Source organism: Heterocephalus glaber, unplaced genomic scaffold (genome assembly GCF_053883595.1).
Source record: "Heterocephalus glaber isolate CG9 unplaced genomic scaffold, H.glaber_assembly_v1.0 deba00000331, whole genome shotgun sequence".
Classification (NCBI taxonomy): domain Eukaryota; kingdom Metazoa; phylum Chordata; class Mammalia; order Rodentia; family Bathyergidae; genus Heterocephalus; species Heterocephalus glaber.
Window position 1 is genome coordinate 24,001,496 of NW_028258142.1, and position 23,722 is coordinate 24,025,217.

Here is a 23,722-nt window from a genome sequence, read left to right on the forward strand (position 1 = left end):
AATCAATGAATCAAAGAGTTGGTTTTTTTGAAAGAATAAATAAAATCGATAAACCTTTAGCCAACCTTATCAAAAAAAGGAAAGAAAAGGCACATATACACGCAATTAAGAATGAAAAAGGTGAAGTCACAACAGATCCAACAGAAATCCAGAGGATCATCAATACCTGCTTTGAGAACCTCTACTCCAATAAAATGGAAAACACAGAAGAAATGGGCAGATTCCTAGATACATATGAATTGCCAAAGTTAAATGAAGAAGATACAGAAATTCTAAACACTCCAATTACAATGAGTGAAATGGAAAATGTAATAAAATATTTACCAACAAAGAAAAGCCCAGGTCTGGATGGCTTTACTGCTGAATTTTACAAGACATTTAAAGAAGAACTAACACCATTACTCTTTAAACTCAAAAGGAAATTGAAAGGGAAGCAATACTTCCAAATTCATTCCTAGAAGCAAGTGTTACTTTGATTCCAAAACTAGGGAAAGACCCAACCCAAAAAGAAAACTACAGGCCAATCTCCCTAATGAACATAGATGCAAAAATCCTCAACAAGATACTGGCAAACAGAATACAGAAGGTCATCAAGAAGATCATACACCCTGACCAAGTTGGATTTATCCCAGGGATGCAAGGATGGTTCAACATTCATAAATCAATAAACATAATACACCATATTAACAGAGTCAAGGACAAAAACCATATGATCATCTCAATAGACGCAGAGAAAGCATTAGACAAAATCCAGCACCCATTCATGATAAAAATCCTACAGAAAATTGGAATAGAAGGTCTTTATCTTAACCTAATTAAGGCTATCTATGAAAAGCCAACAGCCAACAACATACTAAATGGTCAAAAACTGAAAACTTTCACTCTAAAATCAGGAACAAGACAAGGATGCCCACTATCACCACTCCTGTTCAATATAGTTCTGGAAACATTAGCCACAGCAATTAGAAAAGAGAAAGAAATAAAAGGAATAAAGATAGGAAAAGAAGAAGTTAAATTGTCATTATTTGCTGATGATATGATACTTTACATAGAAGACCCAAAAAGCTCCACCAGAAGACTTCTAGACTTAACTGACAGATTCAGTATAGTAGCTGGATACAAGGTCAACACTCAAAAAACAATAGCCTTCTTGTACACAAATAACAGACTCACTGAAAGAGAAATTAGGGAAACAATTCCTTTCACAATAGCATCCAAAAAATGAAATATCTAGGAATCAATCTAACAAAGGAAGCAAAAGACCTCTACACTGAAAACTACAGAGCTCTGAAAAAAGAGATTAAGGAGGATGCAAGAAAATGGAAAGATAGCCCTTGCTCCTGGGTAGGAAGAACCAATATAGTGAAAATGGCCATACTTCCAAAACTACTATATAGATTTAATACAATGCTGATTGAAATTCCAACAATATACTTCAGAGAACTAGAGAAAACAATCCAAAAATTCATTTGGAACCAGAAGAGACCTACAATAGCTAAAGCAATTCTAAGCAACAGAGACATGGTTGGGGGTATCACAATCCCCAACTTGAAACTATACTACAAAGATACTATGATAAAAACAGCATGGTACTGGCAAAGAAACAGACCTGAGGATCACTGGAATAGATTAGAAGATCCAGAAACAACTCCAGACATGCTCAGCCACCTCATCTTTGACAAAGTAGCCAACCACCATCATTGGAGGAAAGATAGCCTATTCAATAAATGGTGTTGGAAAAACTGGATTTCAACCTGCCAAAGATTAAAACTAGACCCATACTTATCACCATGCACTAAACTAAGATCAAAGTGGATTAAAGATATAAATATTAAGACAGAAACACTAAACTTGCTGGAAGATAAGTTAGGTAGAACTCTTGAAGACATTGGCATAGGAAAAGACTTCATGAACAAAACCTCAGCAGCATGGGAACTAGCACAAAGAATCAACAACTGGGATGTCATCTTATTAAAAACTTCTGCACTGCAAAAGAAACCACCAACACAGCTAACAGACAACCTACAATATGGGAAAAATTTTTAGCAGCTGTACCTCAGACAAAGAACTACTATCTACACTATATAAAGAACTGAAAAAAATCAGACCCCCCAAATTCAAAGACCCAATTCCAAAATGGGCATCTGAAATGAACAGACATTTCTCAGACAAAGAAGTAAAAGCAGCAAACAAATATGTGAAAAAATGTTCAACATCACTCGTCATTCAAGAGATGCAGATGAAAACAACCCTGAGATTCCACCTCACCCCAGAAAGAATGGCTGCTATCAAGAAATCAACAAATAACAAATGCTGGCGGGGTCATGGGGAGAAAGGAACCCTTCTCCATTGTTGGTGGGAGTGCAGACTGGTGCAACCACTGTGGAAATCAGTATGGAGATACCTCAAAGAACTAGGGCTAGAGGTCCTATTTGACCCAGATACTCCCCTGCTGGGTATCTTCCCCAAAGAATTAAAAGAATCATACCACAGAGATATATGTGCACCCATGTTCATAGCAGCACAGTTTGTAATAGCTAAAGCTTGGAAGCAGCCCAAGTGCCCATCAACTGGAAACTGGATAAAGAAAATATGTTTTTTTTAATAAAATGGAGTACTACTCAGCCATAAAGAATGAAAAACTACAGTCAATTATAGCTAAATGGATACATATTGAGGCCATACTCTTAAGTGAAATAAATAGGACACACATGTGTAAATACCAAATAGTTTCTGTAGTGTGTGAAACTGATAGTGTAAAAAAGGGTTAAAATGATTAAAATGAATAATTGATAATTTGAAATAAGAAAAAAGGTCCAAGGACGAAGGAGTGAAGGGAGGGGAAGAGGAAAGAAAAAGAGGGAAAGGAAGAATTATGAGAAAAGAAAAAAATGGAAATGAAATCTATGTAAATAGTTAAGGGCCAAGGGGGTGAAGGGTGCACAGGTAATGGGGGAAAAAATAAGAACCAAGATGCATCATATATAGGTACAAACACCCAATGATAAATGTAAATGAATTGTATACCTAAAATGTACCAATAAAATGTACCAATAAAAATAATTTAAAAATTTTAAAAAAAGATACTTTCATGACAAAGAGCACCTTAGGAACTTCGTGAATACCAAACCAGCATTCTAAAAAATTTAAACAATATCCTAGGAACAGACACTGAGGATCACAACCCCAGGAAGGAAAGCAGAATGAACCCATCTGGCATGACAAGAAATTAAATGTAAAGAGGGAGAATCCAACAAAAAGAAAAAGTCATGACAATAATAAGTCAATACGTTTCAGTTATAACCATCAATGTTGATGGTCTTAATTCACCAATCAAAAGAAATAGACTGGCAGAATGGGTCAAGAAGCAAAATACAACAATATGCTACATACAAGAAACATACTTAATTCAAAATGAAACTCATAGACTGAAAGTTAAAGGGTGGAAAACAATACTCCATGTGATGGGAACCCCAAAAAAAGCAAGAGTAGCTATCCTCTGCAGATCAAGTAGATTTCAAACCAACACTGATTAAGAGAGATGAAGAAGGACACTACGTCCTTGTAAAGGGAACAATCTAACATGAAGAGATGACAATCATAAATATCTATGCATCAAACACTAGTGCGCCCAACTATATAAAACAAATACTAACGGACATGGAAAGTCATATATGCACTAATACAATTGTAGTGGGGGACCTCAATACCCCACTGTCACAAATAGATAGATCAACTAGACTCAAAATAAGTGATGAAATACTAAAACTCAATCAAACTCTTGAACAAATGAACTTAACAGATGTTTACAGAGTCTTCCACCCCACAAAATCAGAATACACATTCTTCTCAGCTGCACATGGTTCATTCTCCAAAATAGACCACATACTCATGCATAGAACATGTTGAAGTAAGTGCAAAGGAATTGAAGTTATCCCCTGTATATTATCAGACTATAGTGTGATGAAAATGGAGATCCATAGCAAAAGAAACCACAAGAATTTCCTAAACACATGGAAATTGAACAACACACTTCTGAATAACCAATGGGTCAAGAGGAAATTAAGAAGAAACCAAACAGTTCCTTCAATTAAATGACAATAACAATACAACATATCAAAATCTATGGGACACAATGAAAGCAGTCTTACAAGGGAAATTCATAGCAGTGAATACGCATATTAGGAAAACAGAGCGAGCCCAATTAAACAACCTGATGCTGAACCTCAAGCTTCTAGAAAAAGAAGAGCATGGGCTGGGGATTTAGCTCAGTGGTTTTGCCGCCTGCTGTGCAAGCACAAGGACCCAAGTTCCATTCCCGGCATTAAAAAAAAAGAAGACCAGGACAACCCCAGAGCTCATACAAGGGAGGAAATTATAAAGATCAGAGCAGAAATCAATGCAATGGAGACTAAGAGAATGATACAAAAAAATCAATGAAGCCAAGAGTTGGTTCTTCGAAAGAATAAACAAAATTGACAAACCCTTAGCCAACCTTATCAGAAAAAGGAAAGAAAATGCCCAAATCCATGTAACTAGGAATGAAAAGGGTGAAATTAAAACAAACCAAGCAGAAATCCAGAGGATCATCAATACCTACTTCCAGAACCTATACGCCAATAAGATGGAAAACACAGAAGAAAGAGAAAGATTCCTAGATACATATGAATTACCAAAGTTGAATGAAGAAGACCTAAAAATTCTAAACAACCCAATATCAACCAATGAAATTGAAAATGTAATTAAAAATTTATCAACTAAGAAAAGCCCGGGCCCTGGTGGCTTCACTGCTGAATTCTACAAGACATTTGCAGAGGAACTACTGCCACTACTGTTTAAACTCTTCAATGAAATTGAAAGGGAAGCAATACTCCCAAATTCATTCCTGGACCCAAGCATTACCTTGATCCCCAAAGCAGAGAAAGACCCAACTGAAAAGGAAAACTATAGGCCAATCTCACTTATGAAGATAGATGCACAAATCCTTAATAAAATACTGGCAAACAGAATGCAGAAAATCATCAAGAAGATCATACACCCTGATCAAGTGGGATTCATCCCAGGGATGCAGGGATGGTTCAATATATGCAAATCAATCAATGTAATACACTATATCAATAGAGCCAAGGACAAAAACCATATGATTATCTCCATAGATGCAGAAAAAGCATTTGACAAAATCCAACATGCACTTATGATAAAAACCCTACAAAAAATTGGAATAGATGGTCTCTACCTCAAACTGATAAAAGCCATCTATGAAAAACCAACAGCCAATATCATACTAAATGGTCAAAAACTGAAATTCTTCACACTTCACAAGACAAGGATGTCCATTATCACCACTCTTGTTCAATATAGTTTTGGAAATGTTAGCCTCGGCAATTAGACAAGAGAAATAAATAAAAGGAATAAAGATAGGTAATGAAGAAGTCAAATTGTCATTATTTGCAGATGACATGATACTCTATATAGAAGACCCCAAGAACTCCACCAAAAGTCTCCTAGACTTAACAACCAAATTCAGTCAAGTAGCTGGTTACAAGGTCAACACACAAAAATCAATAGCTTTCCTCTACACCAATGACAGACTCACTGAGAGAGAAATAGGGCAAATAATTCCTTTCACAATAGCATCCAAAACACTGAAATACCTAGGAATCATCCTACCAAAAGAAATCAAAGACCTCTTCTCTGAAAACTATGGCACTCTGAAAAGAGAGATTGAAGATGATATCAGAAAATGGACAGACATCCCCTGCTCCTGGGTGGGAAGGATTAATATAGTGAAAATGGCCATACTTCCAAAACTGCTATATAGATTCAATGCAATTCCAATTGAAATCCCAGAGGCATACTTCACAGACCTGGAGAAAGCAATCCAAAAATTCATTTGGAGCTAGTAGAGACCTAGAATAGCAAAAGCAATTCTAGGCAATTAAGACAACATAGGGGATATCACAATCCCCAACTTGAAACTCTACTACAAAGCTACTGTGATAAAAACAGCATGGTACTGGCAAAGAAACAGACCTGAGGACCAGTGGAACAGATTAGAAGATGCAGAAACAACTCCAGACACACTCAGCCACCTCATCTTTGACAAAGGAGCCAAACACCCTCACTGGAGTAAAGATAGCCTCTTTAATAAATGGTGCAGGAAAAATTGGGTTTCAGCTTGCCAAAGATTAAAACTATACCTATCTCTCTCACCATGCACTAAACTAATATCAAAATAGATTAAAGATCTAAATGTTAAAATGAAAACGCTAAACCAGCTGGAACAGAGGTTAGGTCGAACTCTTGAAGACATTGATGTAGGAAAAGATTTTATGAACAAAGCCTCAATTGCCCATGAACTAACACAAACAATCAACAAGTGGGATTTCTTCTTATTAAAAGTTTTCTGCACAGCAAAGGAAACCACAAGCAGTGTGAAGAGACAACCCACAATGTGGGAAAAAATTTTCACCAGTCGTTCCTCAGACAAAGGCCTTCTATCTAGAATCTATGAAGAACTTAAAAAAATCAGACTTCCCAAATTTAAAGACCCAATCCAAAAATGGGCATCTGAAATAAACAGACATTTCTCAGACAAAGAAGTAGAAATAGCAAATAAATACATGAAAAAATGTTCAACATCACTGGTCACTTGAGAGATGCAAATGAAAACAATGCTGAGATTCCACCTCACTCCAGAAAGAATGGTTGCTATCAAGAAATCAACCAATAACAAATGCTGGGGGGGGGCTATGGGGGAAAGAGGAACACTGGTCCACTGCTGGTGGGAGTGTAGACTGGTGCAACCACTGTGGAAATCAGTATGGAGATACCTCAAAGAACTAGGATTGGAAGTCCCATTTGACTCAACTATTTCCCTGCTGGGTATCTTCCCCAGTGAATTAAAAGAATCATACCACAGTGATATATGTGCACCCGTGTTCATAGCAGCACAATTTGTAATAGCTAAAACTTGGAAACAGCCCAAATGCCCATCAACTGGAGACTGGATAAAGAATATGTGTGTTTTGTTTTTAATAAAATGGAGTACTATTCTGCCCTAAAAAATGAGAAATTAGAGACATTTATAGCTAAATGGAGGCACATTGAGGCCATACTCTTAAGTGAAATAAATAGTTCACACATGTGTAAATACTGAACAGTTTCTCTGGTGTGAGAAACTGAAAGTGTAAATGAGGACTAAAAGGTATACTAGATAATGTGACATAGGAAGAAAAGGGGCAAAGGGGAAGGGGAAGTGGAAGGGATAGGGAAAAGGTAAGAAGGGAATGGAATTAATATGAGAAAAAGAAAAAATGGAAACAAAGTCTTTGTAGATAGGGAGGGATGGAGGGGTTGAAGGGAGGGCAGGGGAAAGGGGGAAAAATAAGAACCAAGAGAGATTATGTAAAGGTGCAGATTTCCAATGATGAATGTCATTATATTGTACACCTAAAATGTGCCAATAAAATTAATTAAAAAAAAGAAATGATGTTTCAGAAAATGAGTATAAATTATGTAAGGGAGATAAGAAAATCATGAGAACACTGAAGTACCAAATATTTGAAGAGAAGATAATGCAGACCTGTGGATCCCAGCATTGGCTGGATGTTAGAATTACTAGGTGCTCAGTTATACATCCTGAGGCTTGGCCATTCCTAATCAATCAAGTCAGTAATTAACCACCACACCACCATCCAGAACAGCCCTCTTCCAACTTTAGTCTGAGCTGGAATCACTGAGGAGCTTGTTGAATGTGATTCCAATGGGTGGAAGGCTGAGTCTGCATTTCTAACAAGCTGCCAAAGGATGCTGTGGCTGCTCTTCCAGGGACCACAGTTGAAACAAGGCTCAGGACAGCAGGGAGCATGCTACAAAGAGGTGCAGCCAGTGAACAGGTACAGGACAGCAGCCAAGATATTGAAATTATCTTTGGACACATTATTTTGATGGCAGTATAAAAATGGTAAAATATGCATGACATAAAATTTGCCATTGTAGCCATTCTTGAGTTACAGTTCAGTGGCATTTAAGTATGTTCACATGATTGTGTAACCATCACTTATATCCATTTCCAGACCTTTGTCATCTCCCCAAACTGATGCTCTGTACCATTTAAACAATATTTCCTACCCCCCTCCCACCTGGCAGCCACCTCTGTATTTTTGTGTCCATGAATTTGCCTATTCTAGGTATATATACCTCATGTAAGTGGAATCATACAATATTTTCCCTTTACTTACCCTAATGTCTTCGGGATTTATCCTGTTAGAATTTCTTACTATACCTTTTTAAAGTTTTATGTTGATACATTGTTTCACAGTAAATTCATAGTGATCAGCTGTTTTGGGGGGGATTTTTTTGTACCTGGGATCAAACTTGGAACCTTGTGCTTGCGAAGCAGATGCAGTACCACTGAGCTAAAATCCCGGTCCAATCAGCTGTTTTGATAACAAAGGAACAGATCCATAGTGCTTCAGAGCAAAGTTTATTAAGTAGGATAAAGTTTATTCCCCTAAAGGGCCACCCTCTGTAATATGAATGTGACCTATGGCTAGGGCCCCTGATCGCCCATTCTTTTCCCACTGAACTACCATTAGGAAAGTCCTGGCTTGAAAAGGAATTAGCAGTGGCATGCCTGTATTAGCAAGCGGTCAGCCAGCACCTCAACCGGGAGGGAGGAAGCTTGAAGCTGCTAGACCAGGTCTAGAAGGATGAGGTCACTGATGAGCCTGGCTCACGAGATCTCAGGTGACCTCAAAGTGACAGAGACAGAGAAGCTTTAGATGGAAACGCCTTAGTGACAACTACTTGGAGTAGCTGACTCTCTGGGGACAGAGTTAGTAACCAGTTTTTCCTGGCAGAGGAACTGTGGCTGAAAAAATTCCCCCAAAGGAAAGGAACAGTGGCTCTTTTGCTGGACTAAAATTTCAAAAAGAATGTTGACACTCCAAAGTAAAACAATGTAAGAAAATTCCAAAGGAAATACTCTGTCTCCATTTAGAAATGTGAGAACTTACTTCCAGCAAGCCAGCAACAGCCCAGCGAATTTCAAGTATCACACAGCTTTCCCCAAGGCACAGGGCTGAACCAACAGGATCTCAAGTCATCTCTATAACTGGAGAAGAGCTTTCCTTGGAGCATAAGCTCCTGCTTTCTTCTGTGTTTATTTGGCATTTGTGAACATAGACTTATCTAATGACTTAAATGGAAGGGATTTGGGCTCTGCATCCCAGAAACAGTGTCGTGTTACGGGAAAGATCTTAGAACTGAGAATTTGGCAGGCCTGGGACAGAATGCTCCATCTGCTCCCTGGCAGCTTTGGGCAAGTTATTCACTTCTATTACTTTGGCTTCATTTATCTCTTTGTTGAAACGAAGATAATAATACTTCCCTATAGGGTTATAGTAAAGATGGTATGAGATAGTGTTTGTGAAAGTTACAAACTCTTATAGTAATTATAGATGATACTGTAAATGTGGGTTTCTACAGCCTTTCTGTATTTATAATCCAGGCACTGTTAGGCAGAGGGCATCTGGTGATGAACAGAAGGAGATGACTGGCACATCCTTTGAGAGCTTACAGCCTAGAAAGGAAACAATTATTATTATTATTATTATTATTATTATTATTACTTTGTGGTGCTGGGGATCGAACCTAGGCCCTTGAACATGCCAGGTAAGCTTTCTACCACTGAGCTACATCACCAGCCCAGGAAGCAGGTCTTCAACAATCACAAATGCAGTAAGCCTGGATCAAGCTCTGTTACAAAGGAAAGCAGCCAACTGAGAATTACAAGCAGTGCAATGTGACTTGGTCAAGAAAGCTTTTCCTGGAAGCCATGGTTGACCTGCAGGAGAGCAGGCATTAGCCAGGTACAGATGAAAGGCTGTTCCAGGCAGAAGCTTCAAAATGGCAAGGAAAAGGCTGGAGAGGAGACCAGGACAGCTGGAGCCAAGGGAGGGAAGCTGAGCCAGATACCTGGTGGAGAAAACTCCAGGCTGGATGGGGTTGTTAGGCACCTAGGAATTTTGTCTTTATTCTAAGACCTCGGGAATCCTTGGGGGTGGGGAGGCCACTGTCAAAGGCAACATTTCACTTTAGGAAAGCTCACTGGTCCAGGAGACCGATGGCAGCAGCCTGGGATGGGGTGATGGAGACATAAAGATGAACTGGAACATAAACACCTCAGTGTCACATGGCAGTCAGTCTAGACTTGTTTGTAGAGCAAAGCAGCAAATCCATAGTATTCTTTGATGGTTGGCCCAGATATCACCCGCCCTGAAGCACATGCCAAAACGATACCTATGTTTCATTCAGCCGTGAATAGGAGCAAAGATCACACTACAACATGGATATGCCTTGAGTACATCAAGCCCACAGAAGACATCTGTGACAAAGGACCTCACAAGCGATTCCATTTACATGAAATAGTAAGCACAGGGAAGTTACCGAGGCAAAGTCCGTTATGAGTTGCCAGGGGCTAGGGGAAATTGAGAAGTGACAGCTAAGGGTACAGGGTTCCTTTTTGAAGGATGACAGGTCCCAAATTTGCTTGTGGAGATTGGTGAACAACTCTGTGAATACACTGAAATCTATTGAAACATACATTTTTAATGGGTGTATTATATGATATGTAAATTACATCTCAATATAGCTTCCATACAGGTACATATCTATCTCTATCCATAACTCTGTCTGTCTGTCTGTCTACCTATTTATCTTGTATCTATCTACCTACCTACTACCTACCTACCTATCTGGAATCTATCTATCTATCTGCCTATCTATCTATCATCTATCTACCTATCTATCTGTGGTATCTATGGTGTCTATCTATCATCTAGCTGGAAAAGTCTGTGAGAAGGGGGTCCACACTCAAAAGCACTGCTGACCATAATCCAGTGGGCAGGAGGGGGCATTTCCTGGCCCATCATCCTCAGGGAAGGAAGGCATCTTGGCCCTTGACCTGATCTCTGACTTCTTCCAGAGTAAATGTGGTGGCCCTGCTTGCCAACTTCCAGGAAGGGAATTGAGAAGGCATTAATTTTTCTAGCTGTCTCACTGCCTCCTACTTCATCGTGTGAACTGTGATGTACAGAGTCACATGACAACAGCCACCTGAACCGTGACTGAGGGTGTGACAGAAACTCCTGCTCATCCTCCAGGTTTCCACTTAGATGTCATCTTCTCCAAGAAGCCTTCTGGGACTTCCAGGAAGGAGTCAGGGGCTCCTCCTCTATCTTTTCCGGGGGCCCCTGCCAGGTTGTGATGACAGGGTTGTGAAGACAGCTTTCTCACTCCCCTCTGGGCAGGCACAGGCTTGTTCTCCAGTTGTGTCTCCAGCTCTGCCTCAGAGGTTTGGGGAGATTTGATGGTCAGCCTGAGGACGGTGCTATAGAGGCCACAGGAGGCTGGGAGCAGGAAGGAGGGGTGCTGTGTATATGACCTCAGGCTTCCCTGGAGCAGAGCCCATTGCTCAAGCTTGGGGCATCTCACCTCCTTCCCAAAGAACCCCAGGTGGTACATAGAAGCGACACTTCCTGAGTGGCCAGCCTCTCTCATCTACTCTGTGTGGGAGGGACAATAATCAACCCAGTGCTGATACTGAGGTGTTTTCTTTTTTGCTATTTTCAATGCAATAGTTCCTGGGGAGCATGTTTCCAGACCCCCAGTGGATGCTAAAGCCATAGATAGCACCAAATCTTATATACACTGTTTCTTCCTATCCATGCACACCCATGACAAGGTTTAATTTACAAATTAGGCACAATAAAAGATGAACAATAATAACTAATAAAATAGAGCCATTTTAATATAGTGTATAAAATTTATATAAAATTTATAAATATTTTTATATAATATATATTGTTATAAATATTTATATTTATACAATCTCTCCTCAATTTTCTTTTTGGTACCGGGGATTAAACTCAGGACCTTGCATTTGCGAAGCAGGTGATAGCACCACTGAGCTAAATCCCCGCCCTCCTCAAATATTTTAATTTGTCATCACACTACAGTAATATTTTTGGACCATGGTTGACCAGGGAGATGTCTCTTTGAGTAGATCTGAATTTTGTGTGCATGTTTATATAATGCATATATGATTTTATCTAGGAAAAAGGATACACACTAATCTATTCTGGTTTCCTTAAAGCTCTGAATGTTTCAAATGCTCACATCTGCTACAGTGTCATTTGGCATTACCAATAGCTAAAAAGCATTTGCATTTAATTGGAACAATGTACACCTATCTGTACTTTAAAGGGTAAAGGTGGAGCTCCAGGGACACTGAAACTGCTGGGTTGCTTCTTCCCACCACTCATTCTCCTCTGGGCCTCAGTGTTGTTCTGCATAAAATGGGTGGATGGTTGAGAGTTTTAAGGTTATTTCCACCTTTTATAGACTCTGACCTATTTTTATTCACTAGGTTCTTTTCTAAAATTTTGTTTTATGGTTTTTGTTTTTTGAGACAGGGTCTCATTATGTGGTCCAGGATGCCCTTGAACTCTCTATGTAGACCAGGCCGGCCTCAAATTCATGGTGATCCTCCTTAGCCTCCCAGGGTCTGGGATCACAAGTGACCACCACCACACCTGGCTTAAATTCTTTAAAAAGTGGAAAGTTTAGTCTGACCATCATGTTAGTAAGGAATTATATTTAGCTATGTGTGACAGTGAACTGAGAGACAGTGGCTTAAACACATTTTCTCACAAAAAGTAAGTCTAGAGAGAGGCAGTCTGGACTGATGGAGTAGCACTGTAATGGCATCAGGTGTACATTCTCTCTCTCTAGTCTGCCCTTCATGGCAAGTGGTGTTTTTTGTGTGTGTGTGGTTTTTTTTTGGTACCAGGGATTGAACTACTTGTGCGCACCAGAACCACTGAGCTAAATACCCAGCCATGGCAAGTGGTTTCTATCTGTAAAGTTCCCTCAGCTCCAATATGGCAGTAGCCATCACCCATGGTCCCATTGCCAACCAGGAGACAAAGTAAAAATGTGAGTTTCCTGACTTTCAGAGCATTCTCAAAGTCTCATATAGCATCCTGTCTACACCTCCTTGGTCAGAACATGGTGGAGAGAGACTGAGACCTGTGGCCTTTTAGCTGAGCACATTGCTGCCACCAATAACATCCAGGTTTGTGACCAGAGAAGTGGGAACTGGGTTTCAGGTGGGCAAGTTCAGTTCCACCACACCACAGTTGTGTGAGGGCAAATGACATCCCCAGTGAGTTGACGTCTCCTTGTGCTCATGCTGACAAGACTCCTGTGCCTTTCAACCTGGGGTGGGGTGGGGGAGTCACTTCTGGAACAACAAGCAGTGACCCCTGTGTCTTGAGGGGCTCTGAAAGAATGCCTGTTTCTGGAGCACAAAAAAGACCTCTTCTCCCCTGAAAATCCCGCCACTAAGGAGTTTCACCATTGATATAAAAACAAAACAAAACAAAGAGATAAAACACTAGTTTCTATTTAGAATGAAGATGCCCTTGGATGAGTTAATGTGTCCAGCTCTAACAGGAGAGGAGAGAGTGATCGTGGGGACGGAGAGAGCAGTGTTGTGACAGTCCTTGCTAGAGGGTGACTGGGGAGGCTCTGGATGCAAGAGGGCTGCCTGAGGCTTTCCAGCACCTCAGTGAAAAAGGACAAGCTGTGAATGGAAACTAAGGTGAGAGAGTAGGATGTGGCCCCATGCATGTAGTTTCGGTTCAGTGATTAGCTTTGAAAGGGACTTGGTGCCTATCTGGCCAAGCACACCTATTTCACAGAAGATGAAGTGGTCTGAGACAGGCCATGTAGCCTGACAGAGCATGCAAACAGCAGGAAGCAGGCACAGCCCTCCCATGCTGTCTCCTGTGTCTCCGCCCAGGAGCTGTGCCATCTCAAGGCTTGCTTTTCATTTCTGTCCCACAGAAGATTAGGGCTCCTTGGTGAATGCTGCAGAGGAGAGGTAGGAGAGGGTGGGGTTCTGAGCCAGACAGGTGTGAAACCAGGCTTTGTAGGGCCTGAAGTTTATACAAATGCGGGAGAAGGGTGTTCCTTAAGAAAAATTTAAGAAGGCAAGACCTAGGCATGGTAATACCTATACTCCAGCTATTCAGGGGGCTGAGGAAGGAGGATTGTAAGTTTGAGGCAAGCCTGGCCAATTTAAAGAGACTATGTCTCAAAATAAAATTATGAGAAAGTCTGGGGATATAGCATAGTGGCAGAGCACTTGCTTAGTGTGTGTGGAGCCCTGGGTTCAATCCTCAGTATCACAAAATATATATATATATCATTAGTTTCATGGTGAATCTGCCACTCCCCTCCATCCTTTGTTTTAAACATGTCAGTTTCTCCACCATCTCTTTTACACATGAATCTTCTGTTTTGAAGTATTATAGTTTTTAAAAAACTGAAAAAGGTTGACTCTAAAAAGCTTGAAAATCACCATTTTTCATGTCACCGTCACCCAGCGCTGTCTAGAATGAGGCTGTGCAGAAGACACAATCACCTGCCAGCATTTTAATTGTCTACATTGTTTTAGAAATTAATTGATTTCAAATGAGTCATGGGAAATGTACTTGTCCAAGACTTAAGTGCTAGGACGCAGGGAAGTACAGTAAGCTTTGACTCACGAGATGGAATTTGAGCAATTCCTGATCAGGTGCCCAACAAATAAATGTCACTGATTGTTTAGATGGGAACACAAGTGGATTTAAAAGTTGCTTCCCAGCCTGGGCAACTTTAGCGAGACCTTGTCTCAAAACAAAAGGTAAAGAAAGGGTGGGAATGTAGCTCAGTGTAAAAGGGCCTGAGTGCAATCCTCAGTACTGAAAAAAAAATTGCCTTCAAATGAAGTACATCTTTAAAAACCAAGGGTTTTTGTATGTGCGTTAAACCCTGGAATTTATTCTCACTGGTACATGAAGGAAATTCACCTGGGATTCTCAACAGGGGAGAGATGTCTGGAGAATGCCCTCATCTTAAGGAAAGAGGAGATTAATGAGCTTGATGATTGTGCAAATCCTTAGTAATTCAGAGTAAAGTCGTTATGAGTGTGGTACAGGTTGTTTCAGTGCTCTTTCCTTATGTATTATTCTTGGGTTCTAAATATACTGGCCTATGCTTTAATATGGCTTGTCCCTGTCAAAATGCATACTGAAATTTAATTGACATTGTGACAGTATGGAGAGGTGGTGGGGCCTCTAAGGTGACTGGGTCATGGGGGTGCCATCCTCATGAAGGGGTTAATGCAGTTCCCTCCAGAGTGGTTAGTTGTCTCCAGAGAGGGTTGATATAATGCACCCAGCTCACATTGGCCCCTTCTCTCTTTCATATATGGCCACTTGGCTTTCTGCTTCCTACCATGAACTGAATAAGCACAAGGCCCTTACAGATATGGCTGCCCACTCTTCAACTTTCCATCCTCAACAACCATGAGCCAAAATAAATTTCTTTTCTTTACAAAGTACTCAGTATCAAGTGCTCTCTTAGAGTAACAGGAAGTGAACAAAGATCTTCTGCAAGATATTAGGGCTCGTGGTAGTGCCTTGGGCCCTACTGATAGAGTAAAAGGTGGAAGAAGGATAAAGCAGTTTCCTCTATAATTACATTTCTTCCCTTTCTCATGACACAGGAACAGGTTTCTTCATTTTAAAACTCTAGGGAAGTGGAGATGACATTGTTAGATAGAAGATAGATGGAGCTATATTTGGAGGCAAAGGGAGGAACAGGAAAGAAACACGCACAATGCTCCTGGTACTTACCTAGACCTGTTTGGGAGTACTTGTGTTTTAGCTTCTGGGAGTTTTGGAGCAGCTTTGCTGGGTTTCCCCATTCCATCTGTCAACATTAAGTCATGGTCGTTTTGTCCAATTACCTTTCCACACAGTGGTTTCTGTTTCAATCCTGCCTATGCAATGATGTCTCCATGAAAACCCAAACGGACAGGGTTTGGAGAGCTTTCAGATTGCTGGATGTGTGGAGGTTCTCGAGCAGGAAACCTGGAGAAGGCACCAAAGCTCCACTTCCCTTCCCTAACACCTCTCCCTGTGCCTCTCTTCATCTGTATCCTTTGTAATATCCTTTACAATAAACTGGCAGTTGTTTTCCCTGAGTTCTGGGAGCTGCTGGAGCAAATTAATAGAACCCAAAGAAGTGTTCATGGGTACCCCGATCTGCAGCTGCTCAGTCAGAAGCACAGGTAGAACAATCTGAGGTGTGTGCATGGTGGGGACAGTCTCAGGAATCAAGCACTCAGCCCTGTGGGGTCTGATGCTACCTCCAGGTAGACAGTGTTAGGATGGAATTAAATTAGGGGACACCCGACTGGTGTCTGCTGCAGAATTGCTTGTTTGGTGTTGTGGGAGTCAGTAGGAGAAACTGAGTCTGAGTTGGTTTTTTCCTTTGATATCTTCAGAAAATATAACACCAAACTTAAAAAAATAATTTTTGCCAACATGTCAATTGAAAAAAGGATAATCACTCGGTGCAGGCTGAAAGTTTGGGCAAGTCAGGAAGGCAGTGTCTGTGCACACCATAAGCTTCTCCATTTGAATGCCATTCTTTTCATTGTACCAGGGATGCCAACAAATACTAGTGTCCATGTTCAAGGTAAGACTTCTCTTGTAATAGAGGCATGCTCTTTCTGGAAGAAGAAGGAACAAATCACAACTTCCACAATAACAGGAACGAGGGAGAAACAGAATCTTTAGAAGCCATTAACAGAGTGGTGGGTTGTGATTAATGACACATTTCTAGAAGACCCACTGATGAACATATAAACAGCCAATAATAGCAGGTGACTAAAGAAATCAGCAGAAGAAAATTCTATACAACTACTGAGAATTATCACTACGCAGACCATTGATTCATGCTATAAGAATTAATAAACATGAAGGGTGGCAGAGCAATGCTCTAAGCCAAGAGAGGTCAGGAAGAGTAAAACCTAGTCTTCTATTCAGAGGACTCAAAGGGGAGTGCCTCAGGAAAGCAGTGGAGATAATAGGGAGATTTCCCTAGAAGTCAGGTGCAACTACTGCTTGGGGAATATGCGGGCCAAGCTTCCTCAGAGGAAGCTGCCTTGGAGCTGACAAAGGAAGGCTGGAAGCATCAGGCAGATGAGGAATGATGCTTCAAATTGAGGAACTAACAAGCCTTATTCAGAATGCAGCAGCTTAGAAGGGAGACCTTGCGGGGAGGTCAGGAAAAAAGAGGTATGAAGCTAGAAAAAGCAATGTGTTTTCAAGATGCAATGAGAAGAGACGAAAACAGGGCATAAAATGGTGCATACAAACTTCCTACAACCACATGAAAACCTAGCAATATTATACTAACCATTATCATGGAAGATTTTGAGGCTGAACATGGTGGCACACATCTATAATCCTAGCACTTGGAAGGCTGAGACAGAATTATCTCCTTGAGTTCAAAGCCAGTCTGGACTACATGTCAAGACCCTGTCTCAAAAAACAGGAAGGCTATTTTGGAAAATTATTAATTTAGTTTCTAAATACTAATTAAGTTTAATTAGTGTTATATTATCAATACCTGATCAATGTGATGTACATTACATTTCCAGATAGGAAGCAGTTTTTAAAAAAATCTCTTCCTTGTAGAAAAGAACTGTAGATGAATTCTGCACACTAACATACTTCTGAATATGAAAGAAGGAAAAGTGAATTTTCATAGCATGCCTAGGGGTTAATATATCTAATATTTCATGGATGCTAAACCTGAGAGATTGCCAGAACAATTGAGACACATTTAGTTACCTGATGTCTCATGTTTCTTTTGCAATCTAATTTTTCTTTTTTTAAATGTTGGTTTAAAAAAGGGACAAGAGGTACTAAGTGGTGAAGGAGGCAGGTAGCTTAGTAACTCAGTGGGTATTTAGAAAATTATTTGTGCCAGAGACAGCAGACTATATCATCTGTATCTGTATTGCTTTATAAGCACCACTTGAAAGGAAGCAGGCAAGTATTTGAAGCTTATACCAGCAGTCATTGCAAACACAGGTTCACATAAAACCTTCTTATATTTAAAATTTTGAGGTAGGGAGTGTAGTTCAGTGGAAAAGAATAAACTTAGCATGTGAGGAGTTCTGGGTTCAATCCCCAGAGCTACAAAAAAATAAAAAATAAAGAAGTTCTGAAGTTGGTCTAGACATCGTCTGTGAAAAATTCGCCTTCCAACTGAGTTAATCTTTACTGCCAGTGCAGGGTTACAATAGCACCTTTCCACTGGCATGAAATGCTTTAGCTTAAATAACCACTGGGCTTAGCAGAGAACTGAATACAGGCAGTATCACCTCTTTTTAAGCTTATCTTTTATCCCTTAGCTCTTGCCTTGTAGAGAAAAATGAATTTCCAGTTAAATTGAGTGAGTTCTCTGGGCAATCTCCCAGCAGCCTTATTGCTTGCAACCATTAAATGTGATACAGCAGCCTTGCCAAGAAGAGAGGCAAAAAGAAATGGTTGGAAGAGAATTTAAACTACAAAAGCTGAAAAGCATTGCTATTCTGTTTTAGAAATGGCTGTTTCTGTTAAATTTCAGTATTCCTCCCAGCTGCTTGCAAGGTAAAGGTGTTGGCTATGGAATGGGAAAGGCTTCTATAAAATATCCTGGTATTTATCAGTCCTGAGAATCCCGGGAAAGACCCCAGGCAGGTGGAAGCAGGTCTCTACCAGGACAAAAAGCCACGTATCTCTCAGTGACTCATGTAAGGCATATTTCAAAATCAGTCCTTGTCGCATGCACAAGATACTTTCAATGACGGAGCAGACAGGATACTCTGAGACTTGGGCTGGTTCTTTCAGAGATTACATAGGTCAGGACTCCCAGTCCAGCTACTTTCTCCCGGCAACATCAGCTAACATGCCTGAGTCTGCTACCTGAGTTGCAGGAGCTGAAACCCATGAGGAAATGGTTTGAACATATCCTGGTCTGGTAGATTCCAGGCAAGTCGGGCTTTAGCCAGGTAACTCAGCTAAGACAAAAATCTATCTTCTTCTAAGGCTTTTTCAGGTGCAATTTCTAGGAAGCCCACCCCGACCATATTATTTAAAACTGTGACTTATCTTCTCACTCCTAAACTCTGAACCCTGATGAATATTTTTTATTATTAGTGCTGGAGATCAACTCCAAGGCTTTGTACATGTTAAACAAGCACTCTATCACTGAGCTACATTGCCAGACCTCATTATGTGTGCATGTATGTATATATGTATGTATTTTTGTGGTCATGAGGATTGAATCCAGACCCTTGTGCATGCTAGGAAATCACTCTACCCCTGAGCCTCACCCCGGTCCCCTTATCTTTTTTTTTTCTTTTTTAGATAGGGTCTTGCTAAATGACCCAGGTTGGTCTCAAACTTGCAATCTTCCTGCCTCAGACTCTCAAATAGCTTGGATTACAGGAATGGTCCATAACATTTGCCTCTATTTTATTTCTCAATGTAAAAATCTCAAGTGTGCAAGTAGATGAACTCATATATATGTGCACCTTCATAACTATCACCCAGGTTGAGACAGAACTTTCATGGTGCTCTAGAAGCAAGACTCTTCAGGGCAAGTTCTCAGTCAGGTCTGTTCTGTTTTTTCAAAGCATTTTTTAATGTTACTTTTTCAGATAGCATTTGCCTGATTGGTTCATTATTGTACCCAAGCAGCTAAAACAGTGTTGGCACATAGTAGGTACCCAATAAATATCTGTTGAATGAATAAATGTTTGAAGCCATACTTGTTGGACTCATCTACCATGCTTCCCCTCCAATTTAGCCTGTAAAAGGAAGAAAAACCTCACTTGAATCTCTGGTGTCTGTATAGCAGTGTTAACAGCAGCCTTGGAAGTGGAAGTTATCAACTTTGGGGACAGGTGTGAACTGGGCATATCCTAAGGCAGTCTCTTCTATGCAACATTTTCTTGGTCAGTTTGAGCAGTTTGTAGTAGAGCTGTGAGAAAGAGACTGTTCTTTTAATGTAGAGTCCTCATTTCGGGGGGCAGGGTGCTGAAGATTGAACTTGGAGCCATGTGCATACTAGGCAAACACTCTATCACTGAGCTACACCCCAACCAACTTGAGTCCTCTCTTGATTCTTAGGGTTCTGGCATTTCTTTTTTTCTTATTCTTTCATTTTATTAGTGCATGTTGTATTACATGATGTTAGGTTTCTGGCATTTCTAAGTGGTGACTCTCCTGACTTTGCCATTCCTTTTCTCAATCTTGAGAACTGACTTGTGTCCCTTGCTCCCTTCTTCATGTCACTTGCAGGTTCTGGCTGCTCTGTGTCCTGGCCATTTCTCCCTATGTTGCTGAACTAACCTCCCAGGTGATACCCCATCTTCACCCTTATCCTCTCATGAACATCCCCATAATTTCCTCTAAAATACAGCCTTGATCATGTCGTTGTTGTGGTCAAACTTTCAGTGGTTCACCCGTACACCAAAACAAGTCCAAACTCCTTAGCCTTGCATTCAAGGGCTCTGGGGCCCAGGTCCGCCCACTAGCCTCATGTGTCACCACCACACTGCAGCAGACCACCCACCCCTCTGTCACTAAACAGGCCCTCTACTCTCTTGCCCCGTCCCTTTGCTCTGTTGCTGGGTTCTGAAAGTAAGTGCTAGAAGGAACTCCTTGAGATCAGGTAGTCTGACTTCATTTTACAGTTAAGGAAACTGAGGCCCATAGAGACGAAATGACTGATCAGCACTACCTAAGTGTGATTGATGAAAAGGGACCTCCGGGCAGCCTTAAGTTTAACAATATCAGTTGGATTTTTTGTGTACAAGATCAATCAGTGGGCCATCCTTTGACTAACTCTCTACATAACTCCCATCCCTAAAATTGTGGGTTTTGAGAACCAGTCCCACTGCCTCTATGAAGCCTTCTGGGTGATCCTAGTTGGGAACTGGAACTTTCAAGGCAATGAATCAGCCTCTTTGATCTACAGGTAACTGATATTTACCTGAGTCCCCTGGCCCTCACCACATTGTGCAGTGTAACCCCCCCCCCCAACACATACACACGCTGAGGTTGGAACCCAGGACCTCGAGCTTGCTAGGAAAGGGCTCTACCACTTGAACACTACTCTCTCAGGCCCTAAGCACACTCTCACATCTTGACTTTCCTCCATTCTGACCCCAGCAACTTGTACTTAGTAGGTGAGCACTAAGATCCTACAGAACAGAGGGTTAGCAGTGTAAGGAGTGTACTTACACCGTATACTCCCAACACGCGCACGAGGGTCCAAAATGCTCAGCTACATTTCGGGGTGCACGTGCAGTATCTTAACTCTGACCCAAATCTCTAAACATGAGCAACTTTGGTCTCAGTGAAAAAGCCTGCTTGCTGCAATTACAGGGTAAGTTTCTTGAAGTCTTTTGGCGAAGTCTCTATCCCCACCCTCTGTGCAACAATCTCTGGCGACTGGTTCCGGAACGTGACTTGGCATGGATAGCGCACAGCTCTCCTTACAGAGGAGCACAGGTCGCTGGCGAGCCGCGGCCCTGCCAGCTTTCCGGGCTAGCGCGGTCACCGACGCTGGGTTTCGGCCAAGCCGGCAGAGGGCGGGAAAGTGACTCGGGGATGGTGAGGCAGGGTGGCGACTGCACTTCGGGAGAGCTGGAGCGCCCGGGAGCCCCGGATCCCCGGCTGGGCCAATGGAGAAGGCGTCCTCAGGGGCACCAACCGGGTGCCCACCTGCGCAGGGGCTCACAGAGGGTGCTGGACTAGACCTAGGCCCCATTGGCCCACACAGGGTTCGCCATCCAGCCTCTCTCTGACCCGGGGAGGGACAGGGGGAGGGCAGAACACCGGGCCCGCCCCGAGCCCTAGCCTAGCTCCAGTCTCGGCCCCAGCCGCGCGGGGCTGCGGCCGCGGGAGGGAGACCAGAGACTCCTCCCCGAGCGGAGAAACCAGTTTGGCCGGTCGGGCAGAGCGGAGAGAAAGGGGCGGCCGCCGAGGAAGGGCGCTCGGACGCGGGGCGGGGGAAAGCGGGGAACCATTGGCGAGCCGAGAGCCGGAGGAGTCGCAGCCGACTGGACACGCTCCCCGGGGCCCCAGCCAGCCGTGTGCGCCATGAAGCGCTAGCGCGGGGAGGGCTGGGCCCGGGCGGCGGCGGACAGGTGCGCGGCGAGGCTCGGAGGGGCGCGCCGGACGGATGCCCCAGCCGGGGCCCTGCGAGCCCTAGGTAAGAGGGGCGCGGCGCCCAGACCTCCGAGCGTCCCGCCTCTCCCCGGGCGGTCCGCAGGCCCGCTGACTCCGGGGATCCGGGATGGGGAGACAGCTGCTGTCCGCGCCCTCGGTCTCCCAAGTCTTCATAGGTGGGATTTGGGTGGGAAGCCGCGAGTCGCCGCACGCTTGGGGACCAAGAGGCACCGCTGGCCAGGAAAGCGCTTCTGTGCGGAGGTCCGCGGGGTTTCCACCTGTCAGGAGCCGGGAACTTGCGAGAGGTGTTGGGGCGTTTAGCTGGTTTGCGACAGACTTGTCCCGGGTTAAGCTCCGAAGTTCAGCCAGTGCTTGGGACGCCCTCGGAGGGTGCCGCTGGCTGAACCGCCGCGGCGGCCAACTCCTCTGGGAGTCCCCCATGGCTGGTTCTAGTGGGTCCCGCTCTGGGAACTGATGCCGTTTCCGAAAATGACCCCAGGGCCAAGTGTATTTGGCCGCGCACCTGCGGGGTGGGGTGGAGGGGGTGAGATCGCTGTCTCCACCGCTCCAGCTCCAAGGCCAGGTAACCGCCTCCCATCTATCCTGTGTCCTTTAAGATGGTGTGGGCCGTGATCGGGGAAGGGACGGTGCTTTTCTGGTGACTCTGGGGTCGCGCCCGTCAGTTCCTCTTCTCGTCCCAATTCGACGGCGGCGCTAGCTCCTCCCTGCGTGTCTGTGGAGGGGCAGCTTATTGGAGGGGGGAGAGATGTTCCATGGATGGCAGTGCTTTAACTGCCCACTTCTTCCACCTTCTCCCCTCGCCCAAAGTGAAAAACGCTGTGACGCGTAGGACCAGCTTCTCCAAGAGAGGTGTGTGCGTGTAGTCCCCGCCCGCCCCGGAGGCTCCGAGCTCGGAGGCCGGGCTGCTATATAGTGGAGAGGACGGCAGTGCAGATGCGAGCGCTAGCGCGAGCTCGGGGCGGGGGGTTGTCGACGCGCAAAAGTAAAGGGGACCTGCGCCACCTTTCCGCCCAGCAAGTCCCCTTCCAACCGGCCCGACCCTCCGGGCCTGCACACGCCGCCTCCGGTGGTCTCAGCCCATAGCCCCGCACGCCCGAGTTCTGCTCCCGGAAACTGCCCACCCTGCTGGCGGTGAGAAAAGTTTGGCTCCCATCTTCCTGGTTGCTTTGCCTTCAAAATTCTGCCCACCAACCCCCCCCCCCCCTTGGAGAATTAAACCAGACAACACTAGTGAATTGCTTGTAGACCACCCGGCATACACTAGGTGGCTGACAGAGGTGAAATGCTTTTAGGAACGAAGGCTACCCACCATGTGTGGTAGAATCTCCGTGGACAGTAAATAGGACGGCACAGAAAAAGGGGAAGCCACGCAAAAACGTGAAGTAGAAACTCTGATTTTCATGGTCTGAAGAGTACTTTTGTGTTAGGCCTAAAATGTCATTCATTTACTCTGGAACTATTGTTGAGAACCTTATTGGCCCTATTATAAATGCGTATACTGTGCTGCACAAGAGATGGTGAATGGTTATTAGCTGATTAATTTCTGCGGAGAAGTCACGTTTGCCTGCAAT

At 43.0% G+C, this 23,722-nt stretch overlaps 1 protein-coding gene across 3 annotated transcripts in view; it reads left to right on the plus strand.

The window, feature by feature from the left end:
- Nucleotides 1–21,820: 21,820 nt before the first annotated feature.
- The window catches only part of Atp8b1 (ATPase phospholipid transporting 8B1), a 133,192-nt gene continuing 131,290 nt past the window's right edge, over nucleotides 21,821–23,722 (plus strand). For 2 of the 3 annotated variants that reach the window (XM_021239201.2, XM_087192112.1), the window contains exon 1: nucleotides 21,821–22,173. The gene's annotated coding sequence lies outside the window, so the exon portion shown is untranslated. The remainder of the gene's footprint in view (nucleotides 22,174–23,722) is intronic. The other variant, XM_004858399.4, reaches the window with a different exon arrangement.